The sequence below is a fragment of the Drosophila virilis genome, chromosome 4 (assembly GCF_030788295.1).
Source record: "Drosophila virilis strain 15010-1051.87 chromosome 4, Dvir_AGI_RSII-ME, whole genome shotgun sequence".
Classification (NCBI taxonomy): Eukaryota; Metazoa; Arthropoda; class Insecta; order Diptera; family Drosophilidae; genus Drosophila; species Drosophila virilis.
The window spans coordinates 12423759-12439842 of NC_091546.1; the positions used below are offsets into that span (position 1 = coordinate 12423759).

At 38.1% G+C, this 16084-nt stretch overlaps 1 protein-coding gene and 1 long non-coding RNA gene across 6 annotated transcripts in view; one reads left to right on the forward strand and one right to left on the reverse strand.

The window, feature by feature from the left end:
* sky (GTPase-activating protein skywalker) overlaps positions 1-15920 on the reverse strand; it is a 61779-nt gene extending 45859 nt beyond the window's left edge. For 4 of the 5 annotated variants that reach the window (XM_015172860.3, XM_015172857.3, XM_032438581.2 and 1 more), the window contains exon 1: positions 14319-14466. The gene's annotated coding sequence lies outside the window, so the exon portion shown is untranslated. Of the gene's footprint in view, positions 1-14318; positions 14467-15794 lie in introns of those variants that run through there. The other variant, XM_015172859.3, reaches the window with a different exon arrangement.
* Positions 13743-15834, forward strand: LOC116651688 (uncharacterized). The gene is made up of 3 exons (XR_004304722.2): positions 13743-14215; positions 15637-15702; positions 15758-15834. It is a non-coding gene; the product is annotated as an uncharacterized lncRNA (long non-coding RNA).
* Positions 15921-16084: the final 164 nt, after the last annotated feature.

Sequence of the window (16084 nt, forward strand, 5' to 3'; positions counted from 1 at the left end):
TAGCTGTATGTGTGTGCGTGAGAGCGAGTTGTGTAGAGTGTGAAGAGAGGAGCAAAGGCTGAGGTTGGGTAAATCAATGAATGAAACGCGCAAAAACGCACGCACGCACAAACGCACGCATGTGCGAGCGAAATGGCGCTGCAAGGGGCGACAAAGTAACTGAATCAATTTATGCGCCGTCGCCTGGTGAGAGGCAAAGGGCAATCAGAGGACACAGACAAGAGACGGCGCCAAGGAAATCAACTTGTCAACTGCTTGTGGCAAGGACAGACGCCAAAAATGTTGTGTGGCAGCCAAGTGAGGACGATTAAAAAAACAGGCCAAAGGCTAAAACGCGCCATCAGGCTTGACCTGATTTGCAGAGCTACCTGTCTCGAACCACCCGGCACTCCTTCCCCACCTTGCCAGCCAGCCACTGGCCCAGCTGCCAAGTTGGCCAAGTTTTGTGGCAGACGCAGCGACGCTGAAAATGCCAACACGCAAGGTTTTTTTTTTTTTTTTTTTTTTTTTGGTTTGTTGCATTTTCTTTCAATAGTTTGCTTCATTTTCTTATTTTTTGTTTTTTTTTTTTTGGCAACACAAAGGAAAACCTGTATAATGCACTTGCCACAACAACAAGAGCTGCAACAATAACATTGCGGTTCATTGAACCGTGGCACCAAATAAAAAACTGCAACTGCAGCAACAATTTATTTTTCTTCAGCTTTTTTTTTTGTGTATTTCATAATAATTACATACGCGGCGCATAAGCGCATTGTAAGCGCATTGTGGCTAGAAAATCACGTGCATTCAGACACAGACACAGTTATTTGCGGGCCTCATCTCTTCTTCTACTCTGACTTTTTTCCTTCTTTCTTTTCACACACACACACACACACACACACTCCACCCTCCCGCTGCGCGTTACGAGCGGCAAAAAACGAGAAAACTAACATGGCGTGTGTAAAAAGCAATTGCTAGAAAAAGAAGAAAAAAAAAGAGAAGAAAAAACACAAAAAATTGAGAGGGAAACAAAAAGCTTATTAGAATGCTTTAGTGGAGTGAGTTATGACTAGAGATACCCTGTAACTACATCAGAAGTGGTATGAGTGGCAATTTCAGTTGCAACGCAAAGTCCTTAATACAATTCCTTTACATGGTCAAAGACTTTGTTATGCTCATTACAAAAAGATATATATAGCTATTAGAGGTACAATTATACCCTGTGTCTAATGCAAGTGTTTGAAGAGGGGTATATTATTTTCTTCCATCTTTATACTTAGGTTTTTAATGAATTTTCAAGGAACGTAAATATTCCTTTTAAGGTCATTTACACGAGTATTTTTTATTAGACTCAGTTTCAAACAGTTTATGGGCACAGGGTATACACACACACACACACACGCACACATGCTGTGGCATGTAAGAAATTAAGCGACATGTTAGCCAAACAAAGCAGGCAGCAGCAGCAGCAGTTGCAGTAGCAGTTGCTTTTGCCGTTGCCGTTGCAGCATTGAAGTCGACTCGCTTCAGTTTTTGGCGCTGGCTGCACACGAATGTTATGTAAGTGCACAATTTTCTCGAATTTTTCTTGTTTTTTTTTTCGGTTTTCTTTTTTGTGCCCACTTTTCTTTTGCCAGGCTTGGCAAAGTGGGCAAAATGCAGCGCCACGTATGCGTATATATATTTATATATATAGTATCTCGATTCTATATAGAAGCATGAATCATCGCCGAGAAAAATGTGCACGCTGACGACTCTGAGTAGGATGCGCTCTCTTCTTATTTTTTTTGTTAGTTGCGGCGCGGCCAACGCGGCGTATGCGAGCTGAGTGTCAATTATCGTTACGCATACGTCATGTTGACACAGCATTCTTTCATAGAAGTCGTAATGCAGGTTGAACCTTCAGATGCTTAATCGCTGCAAGGCTTGCAACAGCAAGAGTTGGCCAATACTTTAGTTGGGTTTCTTTTCAGTCTGCCCGCAGATTAGCTGGAGCATATCCATGGCGCATTATATAAAAAGTTATACTTGAGTGCTCAGGCATGCTTTTCATTTTCTTGCTAATGTTAACAAGCACATTAACTTGTGTTCAACTCTTTACAGTTATAGCCACAAGCACAGGCGGTCTGTTGCCCCCTTTTCTTTAACATCTACTTTAACATGTTGATGAAAAAAAATTTGATTTGAATCAATTTACCTTATGCAATAAATACAAAATAAACCGCTTTCAATTATAGCTCAAATTTAATAATAATATTTTGACAAGGACGCAACAAACATTTAGATTTCCTTGAAATTTCACTTTTTGTCAACAATTTTTCACAAAAAATATAATTTGTTGACAACAGTTTTTGTCAATAACAACAAATTCCAATAATATGTTATTAGAGTGCCAAATTTAATTAATATTAGTTTTAAGCTAGGCTATTCCTCCTACTTCTTTGTTCTACAAAGTAAGGTTTGGCTATCCTTTAGAAATTCTGCTACTTCGTACAAGCCAAAATTATATGTTTTTTATTGTTTGTCAATAGTTTAGGTTTACCATATATAAGCTGAAATCGATAATATATCTATTACACGCCTTGCAAATGGCGCTCGAATGGCTTGCAGCAATTGTCTCCATATGTTGATAACACAATTATTAATAGCAAAGCAGCCAAAGTAATTGGCCATAATTGCATGCTACTGGAATGCTGAGCACTTGGTAATCAAATAAAAATATGTTAAGTGCACAATTTGAGGCCATTCGGCTATGGTCAATGAAATGCTGATGGAGACGAGACATCTTATGCCGCACTCAAATTGCAGCTAATTACACACTCTTATGCCACTTAAATGGACGCCCCATCGGACTGGCCCCATATGTCGCCACGCCATAGAAAAGCTAATGGCCCCAAAAATGATGGCAAACTAAAGATGCCTTTATTGGGCGCTATTGTTGCAGACCAGACGACCACGGGAGAGTACTTAGTACAGCATAGCAACAAAATGTGTTGTAAAGTTAAGCGATCCGCGAAGCAGGCATGGAGAATGGTTGGGGAGGGCATCTCAAGGCCAGACAAACAGCAGGGCAGCCTGTTGCAAACTGTTTACACTCTGGCAGTGCAACAGCAGACAGCAAATGTAGACGAAAAATCGTCTAGATATATATCCATTTTTGTGTTGCACCCGACATATAATTTACTCGCAAGTTCTATAAAAATGCACATTCGCATATTTTGCAATTGCAGAAAAACGCAAAAGCCTAAAATGTCTATCCGTAATATATATCTATATTATTTGGTGTTGGGCAATCGAAATTATGGCAATAGCTAAAATTAACATGAGCTACATCCGATTGTATAAAGATGATGTAATAATTCAAAGATAATCTGTGTTAGCATAAACAATAAACATATATGTACAGCAGCCCCATCTGCAATCATAATTTCAAATAATTGTCCGAGTTTAGAAGATTTAACAGCATAACGTGCTGTCATTCATGTGGATAAGAACTAAGCTGATGGATCATAAAACTTGAGTACTTAAATCAATTCTCTTGAATATTTTACTAACTCAAAACATATTTCACGGATAAGAACGGATAATCATCAAGTTATTGCGTATCAATTTACAAGAAAGAAAACGAATATTATTATTCTAATGGCAACATAGATAGAAATCAAATATTTAAAGGCATTTACTAGTTTCGGATAAAAAATTTTCGATGTTCCAACCAACCGGGTATCTTAGTTAACTTTAACAGCTTATCCGAAACTCAAAAACCAAGCGGATTAAAGCGGATAATCAGTTTTCAATCTTACAACTTTATCCAGCTAGTTCAGTCAATATGAAAAAGCTAAACACACTATGGCCAGTCAAACATTTAGCAAAATAAAAGTTCCTTCCGCATGGCAAATACAGTAAAGTCTATTTTATTATTATCCGGCTGTTCAAATGCTTTTAGATAACAAAGTTTTAAAGTTTAACAGGCAATATAACTGTTAAGCCGCGACAACTTGTTTGTGTTTTCCCAGTCAACGAAATATATAACACATATTTAACTCGGAAACAGAGCGTGACAAATTGCTGACAGATATTGAACAAGCAACTATTGGCAGACACTCAAACAAATCAAAAGTCAAATACTTTAGTGGCATGCGTCATAAGCCAGGGAACTAAGACGCGCGTCGAGGGCATCGAGTATTATGCAGAATATACAAGAATTTAGATTGATAAGATAGACGCCTAGTGCCTTGGAGCAAGAACTCGCACCGTGCGTAAGAGTTGGGCCAGTGGGTAAAGTCGACGGCGTTGGTTTGCACCCAAAAATACGAAACAGAAAAAATACATATATTTTGCTGATAAGCTGCATTCTAGACTCTGGGCGAGACTTTTGGTAACTCTCGTATAGTAAACCTCTTTTTTATTCAATTCTATCAGAGAGTGTTATAATTCTTAGAGGCAATATGTAACGCATATACGAATTATAATTGTTTCTGATCCTTAAAGAATAAGTTTATTACTTGTTGCCTTTAACGAAATATATGTATTACAGAATGTCTCCATTTCACAGTCTCTAACTGCGCCGCACATACGCATTGCTTGTAACAGACCGACTGCTTAACATAATGTTTAACATGGATGCTCTGTTAGAGGCGTCATTATGTGCTACACATGTAACAGACTACAACATACTACTTTACATAATGCTTAATATGGATGCTCTGTTACAGTGATAATGTAAGCTTCTGCATATGTAAGCTTATGGCAACAGTGACGTAATTATGTACAGCAAATGTAACTTTTATTCTTATAAGTCACACACTGCATTAAATACCTCCGAAGATGTTTCTGTGTATATATGTATATATAATTCGCTAAACTAAGTAAAGTCACTCTGATAAAAGTTGCTAACATAGAGTACCGGGATACCAGATTTCGAAATGAACAAAATATATTGTTAAAAAAAAAAACAGATGTATAGTGACCGTTTAAGGCAAGCAACTGACAAGTGTGACGTAATTATCTGCCACAAATGTGACATTCAATCTTATATGCCTTTGTACGGATAAAGCCTTAACAGTTATCGCATGCTCTTTTGCCCGTTTGACATAATCAGATAAGCATTTAATTCATTTGCGAGGGTATTTAAGCTGCAGCAAACCAAAGTTGGCTGTGTTCTTTCTTTTTGGCCCGCATTGATAAGCCATATTAAATAACATGTTGCGAGAAGCATTGGAAACGGCTTTGTCACGAGTCGTTGTCGTTGTCGGTGTCGTTGTCGCTATCTGCCGCATAAGCCAGCTGAGCGGGTGACTATTTTTAGTATTTTTAGTAGCCGACACAGTTGCTGACATTGGCTGTAAATCTTGGCAATGGCAGCGCTCAATGTAAAGGAGGCGGGCACACTGAAAAGGGGCTGGCAACGCTGCAGAGAGTGAGAGGGAGAGGTAAGGAGAGGGGGAGGGAGTGAGACAATCAAACTGTGTGAGCTATTTCACTGGCATTTGGATGACAGCAGCCCATAACTTTATCATCAGAGTTTACGGATTCAATCGCATTCAATTGGAATTTTTTATCTGCAGCCGATTGACTGTGAAATTTCACGAAGGGAAACCGGTTCGATGTCATCATGATTATATTTTATTCGTACTTATGCCATATTTATATTGTTGCTGTCTGTGTTGCCAAAATGTTTCAAACGACAACAACAGACAGAGGCGCAGTGTTGCCAACTTTTGAGAAGAAAAAACAAACAGCTAGTTTTGGGTAGCAAAAAAAAAAGGCTGGATTAGATGAAATGGGAGTCGATGAGGGTTTTTTTTAAATCTTATCGATTCAATTTCAATATAGAAAAGGGGCTTTATGTATTTATTAGATTTAGTCGAAATTATTATACCTAGCAATTAGCCACCTATCCTTATAAAAATTCTACCTTTCACCAATTTTCCGTACTTTATGGTATTAGTATTAAATTCGTCATAAAAATATGCTAATATCAGAACATTTACCATGCTCTTAGCCATGCGAATGTCAGGTAAACGTAAGAATTGTATATTCTTGAGCATTTTAATATGTAAATATTACTCTTCTAATGATCATTGACAATGTATGATTTATGATAGATAATAGATCTATCTATCAGAGAATAGGTTTTGTCAGCTCTTTTTGACCTTTTTCAAGCCAACTTTAATGCGAAATTGGCAGCACTGTGACGGCGTGAGTCAGCTATTTGCCCGAGCGTTTCGACAATTGTTCTACACTTGTTGTTTGGCATTCCAGCGAACTTCAATGATATTCGAGAGCTGCAGCTGAGCGCGAGACTTGCCGCAAACTGAAACTGGCTGCCACATCACGTGCTTTCAAGTATACGAATATAGTCGGACTTATCGCCCAGTTTGACTGCGAGTCGCCTTCTTTTTATTTTATTTTTATTTTATTTTATTTTTTTTTGTAAACAATGGGCTGGTTTGTTTCTAAATATTTATGGTGTCGCCTATTATACAATACCATTTGAGGTTAGGCACGAGTTTGCTTCAGCCAGAAAATGAGTTCATTAGTTTAAATAAAAAGAGTCAATATGTCTGAGAAAAAGAAATTAACTTTTGAATCTGTGTGTGTGTGTATGTGTGTGTGTGTGTGCGGGGTGGGCTCTGTTTTTATGTCTATTGTAAAGCCAACTGCCTAATATCGCCTCTATATTGTACGATCACGTTCTCCAGATGCGTATGTTAAAGCTGTTAATTTCTGAGACATGCAAAAACCGTAGAACAAATTGTTGCTCGATTTGCCCAATTAGCGCATTGAATGCTGCAGGTTGAACGCAAAAATGCAGAGTATAATACAAAATGCAAATAAACTAGTCTAAAAACATATAAATATAACAATTAAATATAATACCCATCCCGATAGCGTTGAATGTATATACGAAACAGCTAAACACTACTGGATAATAATGGATAAGCATAGGTAAAACCTTATCCGTCTAGTTTTAATCAAATGTCAATGCACGGATAATTGCTGACGTATACAGCACAAATATAATGTTTATCCGTATAATCCGATGACAACGGATAATGCTTATCAGTATAATCAAACGGCAACAGATAAACATTCGCCTAACTAAAGACTGACCCACTTTACCAGTAGTCTAAGTTCTACTTACTTACATTTGTTGTGTAAGCTATTAACCCCAGAGGCGGCCCTATTGTAGCCGGATAAGCTGTTATCCGCATCATCAGCCAAATCTACATTTATTCAACAGTTGCTTTGTCATGTTGTAATTGACTTAAATGACTGTTACACAAATGTCATGACCTCTGCTCAGTTATCCGGCATTATCCGCACTGCTTAATGTGCCTGGATAACAGTTTTTTATTGCTGTTGACAAGTGGTTGGGCTCTAAAGCACAGTGCGGACCATTGGCCATTGTCCATTGCCCATTTATCCAGTGCCCGTTGCGACATTTTCCGCAATATGATGAAATCAACGCGACATTCGCTCATTTGCCATTGTCACTCTTCATTGAGATAAGTTCAATTCGCAGGGCGGCGGAGGAGCTGCTCAATTCAGTGTCAGAAAAACATCCGGCCCAACAAAAACACAGCTGCAGGCCCCGAGGTCTATCTCGCTCACTCTTTCTCTCTCTCTCTCTCTCTCTCTCTCTCTCTCTCACTCTGTCCGTCTTTCGCTCTTTGTCGAGGCAAACGGCTTTACAACTTGAGCCGTTCGGCAATGGAGCGTAGTTCAGTTGTTTTTTGCCCATTGTATTTTGCATATAGGCATTTATTATATTATATGTACATTATTTGAATAAAGTGAATTACGTACAAAAGAAGAACGCCAGGTTCAGCTGTTAGCACTGAACTCAACTCCCAACGCCAAATGCTTAATTGAGTTCGGCAACGAAGCAAAGCATAAAGCGAAGACAAACTGAGAGCCAGAACAAAAAGTACAACAATTTTGTACGTTTTCGCACAAAATTCTTGTGCTTTGCTTGGTTTTCTCACAGGCATATTTTATGCCTTACCCCCAACTAACCCCCCCCCCCTCCCCCCCCCCTTCCGTGCTGACCCTTTGCATCAACCCTTGCCCGAGCACAGCGTCTGCCTGTTTATTATCTTTGTAAATTTGAAGCCATTTCAATATGCCCCCCCTCCAAGAAGTTCTGCGCTGCGCGTAATTCAATTTGTACTCCACCGCTCGCCTTCCTTCTCCCCGCACTTTCCATATCCATTTGCAGGTCTGCGTGGGTGTCTCTGTTTTTGTCTTCCCCTTCTTCTGTGTTTCGCACGCCTCTTTCAGATTTTAAATTTGTTTGTCGTGCCGCTTTCTGCCTTCGACTGGCGGCCGTTGTAAATGTCACGTCCACAGCTGCGCGGCCACTGATCGCACACATGCCCCTCCTCACCCCCCCCCCCTCCACCCGGCGCTATCACAGCGCTATAGCTAATTAATTAGTTCTGATTTCTTTAATTAGCTGATCGCAAACACAAAAATAACTGACAGCAATTGAGCAAAAAATATTGTGCGGCATTTTTTGCTGCACGTGCAAATATTTTAGAGCTTATGAGAGAGAGGGAGAGAGAGAGAGAAGTAAGGATAGTTATGTAAGCAGAGCAAAAAATCAGTTTATATCAACAAAATACAATGAAAAGAATATAAAATCGCAATATGAAACGTAGAAAATTTGTGCTAATAACAACAAAGCATTTATCCACAAACTTTACCGATTATCTAGGCTAACGTTATACATATATAGAAAATTATAATAAAATGAAACATTTTGTTGGTTTATGCGGCGACTTACAGAAAGAAAGATATTGTCGTGTAGATGTCAGCTTATCCGACATAGCATGTCATCACAGACACAGGCGGCTGACAAACAAAAGTCCATGACACTTTGGTCGCAATCATTCAAATAAATAACGAAGTGTCCAACACTGCATAGTGAGAGATAAGAAATGGTAGGCTACTGTTTATCCGGCTATATTAAGGCTAGCTGGATAAAGTTGTATATTATAGTTCAGACTACAATAGGGCAGTTTTGAGCTTATCCGAAAATATAATATATATTAAAACAGCTTAACTGATAATGGCGGTTCACAGGCTAACATTTGAGATTTGAAGCACTTATCCAACATTGCATAGCAACAGATAACGAATTTTAGATGTTTAAGTCGAGAAAATTTGGATGATATCAGCGAGGTAAGTTACTATGGTTTAGGGAATAATAAGGCATATGGATAAACAATCTTACCAAACTGCATTTCACTGCGGATAAAGAAAGTAATTATAATATAGGCTGATAAGTTATTTATCCTCTGCTTAACTGTGCCCGGATAAGGCTATTAAATATAGTTTAGGCAACAATAAGGAAAAATATCAGATATGTCTATAGAAAAGGTATAATATAATACAACACATCCTCTGCTTGTTATAGTTAAATTGTAGTTTAGAGAACAGATAGGTAGAGGGTTGAAAAATCATCAATCGAGGAGAGTGAGTTATACTGCCAGGTTATCCGAATTAGCATAGCACTTTCTTGTTGATGCGGATAAAGGCAAATAACCACATATCAACACAGATAATGGACTTAACCGAACTTAATAGTTACTTTGATATATTTGAGCTTATCAAATATCATGTTATCCGCTTCTGGAACCCAGAGCTTAATAACATGCAGGGAACTAATTAAATCCAGATAATATATATTATATTGCATTGACAAGGTCGCCTTTGCATTGGTCTAATCATAATAAACATCATAAACTTAACAATTTATCCGCGACTATTGAATACACGTCCCGATAACCTTTATAGCCACATATAAACACGCCGAAATCAAGGTTATTGAATCAAGGAAAATGTAAAAATATTTACAACAAAACGTACATATGTCGCGCAGTTATTAACTTTTATTCATTAACTGGGCAGACAAAATATGATACGAGTGCCTATTAATATAAACATATATCTAAATATATATCTATTTATCTATATTTATATATATAGACGCATAAAGCTTATTTGCAGTTGCCGCCGGTTTGTCGGAGACCCCTCAATGAAATTACTTGCACAAATTAATGCCGCACAATTACCCACATCAGAGCCGGACAGAGCCAGACAATTGATTGTCTGATATCTCTCGCGCATATGTCGACGATGTTGTGCTCCATAAATATATCTATATTTATATATTTATGTCGTTGTTATATTTACTTTCGGCTTTCGCGCTGTAGGAATTTGTGGGCGTATTTTTTGTTGTTTTGTCGCGTTGTTATTAACACATTTAAGCCACACACAAACACACACGCGCACACAATCATGAGTTGTACTTGATTTAATAAATTTGATTAGGATTTATGAGCGTGTGGGTTTTTAATTTTAGACCCAAAGCCTGCATATTCACGATTTTTATAATGTTTTTAGCTCGATTGCAAAGCCAAGTAGTTCGATCACATGATCCATAAGACGTCTGAGAATTAAGAGAATATTATATCAGACTAGTCTTTATCCAGATAAATGCAGATAACTAAACAAACTTGGCAAATCATATTTTTAAGACCATGTACTTGAATTGACAATATTCATTCACCCTAAAAATGAGTACATTAAAGTGGATGAGATATAAAAACTTTTGTAACTAAATTACGGTGGATCTTTACACTTCGGATAAGTTATAACGGATAAAATCGGATAAGTCTGAAGAGTTAGATTCACATATATTCACAAGTCACATTATTAGAATCGTATTTCCAGGTGAGTTTAATCAGCGGCAATTTAAGCGAACAACATTTACATTTACATTTAAGTACCCGAACGGATAAGCGCATATTAAATTTGACGCCATTTTGTAACTGATATCATTTAAAGCGTGCTTTAATCAAGTGAGCGATTATTCTAGGCCATCTGATTGAATCAAATTGGCGGTGTGTGAGCATTGTGGGAATTCAATTTAATACGCTTAAATACACATAATTAAACTCAATCAATGTGGGAAAATATAAAATCTGTACATTTCAATTAAAAGAGATTAAAACGGATAACCACATGAATGAGACGCAATCTAGAATCGCATTCGTTGAATAATGAAAATATTTAATAAATTATGTTTGCCAATTAAATGTAATCTACACGCAGATTTATATCGTTGCACAACGGCAAATGAATTATTATCCAGTTTATGGGCAGGTGTAAAGCACCGACGACTTTCATGTTTTGCACTTGGTAACCCCCCACAAAAAACCCAAACAGGAAAGAACTCTCAATTTCGGGCGGGTCGCAGTCCAAATACCCTTGCGAATATACAGCTCATGCTTAAAACTCTTTGTCAACATTCATAGAAGAGTTGTTTCACACTTAATTAGAATGGTTTTCGAGATTACTTAAAGATAATTTAGAGAGAGGTTACGCACTTTGTGATTAAGTTTCCCCATGGAAGGGTATAAAAACCAAAACTGATACCAAAATCGCTATAGCCAAATGAACTAGGTTGATGGGCAACCCAAAGCATGGGAAGAGAATGTGTATATAAATATATACTTGTAAATCGAATTGGTGGCATTCGCGGCGAGGTGCAAGCACAACAAGCAAATGCCGTGACAGGTCAAGCGGCATGCTGCACGGGGCTGTCACCTATAAATAACGCGCACAGCTCAGCAATTTTGGACAGGCCGAAACAGAAACGAAAAGAAACAGAAACAACATCAAAGTAATCGATTTTGTGAAGGAAAAGCCATTTACCTGTCACACACTCACGCACGCATCGAACACCTTGACGGGGTAAGTTTTTCATTGGGTTAGTCGGTCGTTGCGACACAAATCTACAAATAGTTGAAGCCAAACAACTAAAGTTGAATGAACCGCCTGAGCTTTGTCGAAAAAACAAAATAAATACAAAATCAAAATCAACGAGATACTCGAATAAGACGGCAGCACTACGAGTCAGACACATCAACTCTTGACGCAGTCGCGTTTGCGTGATTTTAGAGCTGGATTTCCATCAATTGCCGTGAATCATCTTTCCCATAGCATAAATCAAATCGATCGGACGCAAGTTTGTCGTCGCCTGAGCACGTACAACAAAAATCGCCAGCGCTATTCGCGATAGGCGATTCACAAGCTATTGAAATCGATTGATTCGATTCTGCCACACGGAGGCGTTTCCACTCGCCCGACACTTCGCAATACCCTTTCAAGAAGAGGGTAGCCTCGATTTGGTGAGAGGCATGAATGGAAGCAGCACGTCTCAAGTTACATTTTACCTAGATATTTGAAAATGGCTTGAACCAAAAGTCAGAATCAACGTTTTTCGTACAGTTTAGTACTGTGGTGTGAAATTGAAGAAACCACATAAGAAACTTTCGCTCATACATTTTCCACCTCGGCTGGTGGATTTGGCGAAAGTATGAAACGACTCAACTGCACTTTGGCAAAGATGTTCGACATAAGCCGATCGGTTGGTGAGCAACAACAATATGTCATGCAATGGATTTCCACGATTCTTTCACGTTTGCGGGTGGAATTACCCATATATAAATTAGCATACATAAAAAGGCTAAGGGCTTAATAAATATAAACAATTGACAAATTTCTATATAAATATATATTCATTCGATTAAGTCTAATTTCAACGTGTTAACAATGTCGCCTCGCAATTGGCAAATGGGTTGCTTCCAGCGAGGGCATACTGTATTTGCTTCAGTTATAGTATCGCATAGTCAGACACACACGCTCTGGCTCAGTCTTAAGCGTTGTTTATGCGCTTGAATGAATGCAGATTGGATCGGATCGGATCGGATCGATAATTGCTATATTTTTGCAGCATTTTTGCTAACGAGACGCAGGCACAACAAATTTGAAAAGTCGTTTTACGACTCACGTGAGCGACGGGCCAGGCTTTGAGTTAAGATTTGAGTTGTGTTTTTGTTTTTGTGCTTCATTTTTATATTTTTTTTGGCAGTTGAGCGAATGATTCGATGGTCATTTGTGACAGCTACGCAAAACACAATTTGTCTATTCGCCAGTCAAATGTCTAAAGAGAGAGAGATCAACATACCATTCGGCAGCCTGTGAGAATGTGAGAAACAGTTGCTTGTTCTATTTATTTGGCTAAGATACTTGATGTTCCCCTACCCCCGGCTGAAACGCCTAATTGGGTCGCCGTCGCAGATAAGATAACAAATGTTTGCCATAGAAATTGATTTTCAGCAATTTTTTGTTAACTTTTGCTTTACATTTTTTAGGCAAAGTTCACGTAAGCTTAAACTGAGCAATTTTCATTGTTTATTAAACGGCATGCGAAGCAGGTGAATATACGAGAATTAATGGAATTTTTTGTATTTCAAAGGTGTAGCAGACGTATTCATAAGTGCTTCGGCTGAAGTCGAGCCTTTGGGTGGAGTTCAAGTTTTTACAATCTTCTGCTCAAATGAGGTTAATTAATCATAGCGTGAATTGTGCACTATATAAAAGTCACATAGATAAATAACGCTGAATTCTGACTCACGAAAGCAATAAAAATATAAAAGAAAAAAACCAAGCATGTATCATATGTTTTTTTTTTTCTCTAATTAGAGACAGGTAGTTTCGCAGGCAAAGATAACAGGTGTGTAGCTACATAAATTAAAATAGGGAAAAAGAAAAATATGTTAAAATATATATATTCAGATATTGAATTAAATTGAGCTCAATTGCAAAAGCTTGCTCTGGCACATAATTCTGCTATTTCCTAACAAAGATACAATATATAAGATTCTAATATCCCACGTTCCAATCAGAACAGAAAGTTCTAGTTGTTCAATGAATATGAAAATGAAGCAGAAATAAATACTTCAAGAAGAAGAATATGAATACAAGGCGTTAAATTCAATGAAAACTAAAAAAGTTCAGTCCTCACGCCGTATTATGTAACCCGTTTATTTTCATTTTTTAAGACTATTTTATTTCACAAATAAAAGCCCCTATATTATCATAAACCAAATACCACGTCAAAGATCACAAGCAAAAAAAAGAAAAGCTCGTAAATTGTGCAAGGTTGGAAATGTCTATCTAATCAGAATAATTTCGACAGTCAAAAACTGCGGGACCTCTATCAAGATGAAAATAAGTGCAAGTTGAGGGGAAGAAAAGTTTCCAACTGTAAACATAAAAATATATGGTTACAATTCGCTCGACTGATTCATCGGGAACCTTATTCGCGTTGCAGATTATCAAATTACAACAACAAGAAGAAGAAGAAGAAGAAAAGGTGAATAGAACAACTTGCAAATTGAGTCATAGAAAAGGCCAGCAAGTAAATTGGCATAAGGAGTAGCTGTAAGAGTAAGCGAGAGAGCAGATGATGCACTTACCACACGTTCGGCTGTGTTTAGTTACTCTTGTTGTTGTTCTTGTTCTTCCTTCTATTTTTGTTCTTTTTGTTCTTTTTTTTTGTCTGCTGCGATGCTGCAGTTGTCGATATTTGTTTTCGTTATGTTTTGGGTTCTTATGTTGTGCCCTCTCTCTCTCTCTCTCTCTTGCACACTGATTGTTAATTCTTTTTTTTTTGCTGCTGCTTGCACACACGCGTTTTGTTTTGCTTGCCTCGTTCGTTTGCGTTTTCACTTTCACAGGTAAATTCTGCGTCAGGGGAAAAGGGTTAAAAGAGAGAATTTTATTGGCTGCCCGCACAAACTTATTTGCTTTTGTTTGGCTGCTTGCGATTCTTTATTTACTTTTTGTTAAATTCTTTTCGTGGCGCTCTATAGAATGCACATTGGTAACTTTTTGACACAAATCGAACAATTACCGCAACTGCGGCGACTACCTTGCGCTGCGAGCGTTAAAAATCAACTGAATGTGACGTTATGGCCAGTCGGCCACTGAGGCGTGAGCGCGCTTTTAATACCGTTACGGGCAATAGCAAGAGAGTAGAGGCAAGAGCGCCAAAGTTGCCAAAGTGTGCGTGCATGCTTGCGGGGAGCAGCCGTTCCAAAGCCAGCCCTCTCTCAATCTCTCACACACAAACACTACCAGCCTGAAGCACTCTATACACACATGTGTGTGGGTGATTTAATTTTTCGTTAATACGTATGTATATGTCACTTTTTACCGGCTGATTAGGTTATTGTGGCCAGCCACACTGAACATTCCTTTTGAGCAGTGCTTGTTACCGTATTAGATACCAAACAAATGCCAAATATTCGCGGTGCTTTGCGCGCTGCACAAATGCAACGCATGCTCTTTACACGTGGTTTTTTTTATTGCAACTTCACGCAACGTAAATTCCCACACACAAGCACAAAAATACCCAAACGCACACCAAAACGTAACACGTCGAAAATGACAAAAACAACAACAGCTACGACTCGCTCTCTCAGCATAACACAGCTCTCGCTCGCTCTCCCTCTCTCTCTCTCGCGCGCTCAATTCATGTGCGTTGTTGCTGGCCTGGCGAAATAATTTTTTTTTTTGTAGAATAAAGATTGGTATATTTTTATTATTGTTAGCATTTCGTTAGCACCTCGCTTTATAAATCATCGCCAAAGCAACTGCCACACAAGACATGAATTAATATTTTTAACGCTTTTTATAGCTGACAATAGTTAAAATAAACAATAATCACAAACAAGCGGGTTTTATATTTAGCAAAATTTTTGCTCTTCTTTTTTCTACAACAACAACAACTAGGTCCCTAGGGACGGTCCAGCGTTTACAAGTATGCGTGCGGCCAGGCCTCCACAAACACACACACATGTAAGTACGCACATTGCAAAAGTAACACAATTACAATTTGGCCTAATTTTTACAGCCATCTCCGAAATGATATTCGGGCGAATTGTTTTTACCTCTTAGCACTTTTTTGACACATGCAACTCAACGTTTGTTGCTATTTTCGTTAATTAATATTTAATTATTTCTAACAAATAAATATTTCCCGCGACACACGCAAATGTAAGCCAACTGTTAAGTTAACAGACTCTCCGAGAGCGCAGCTGTTTGCTTACAGTTTTACAGAATGATAACAAATATGTTAACAGCTGCTGTTAATTGCATAGCTCAAGTAACGATTTAGGAGTCGAAGTTTGGTGAATTAAACACAATTAAAGTCAATGGAAAATTTAAATTTAAATACAAA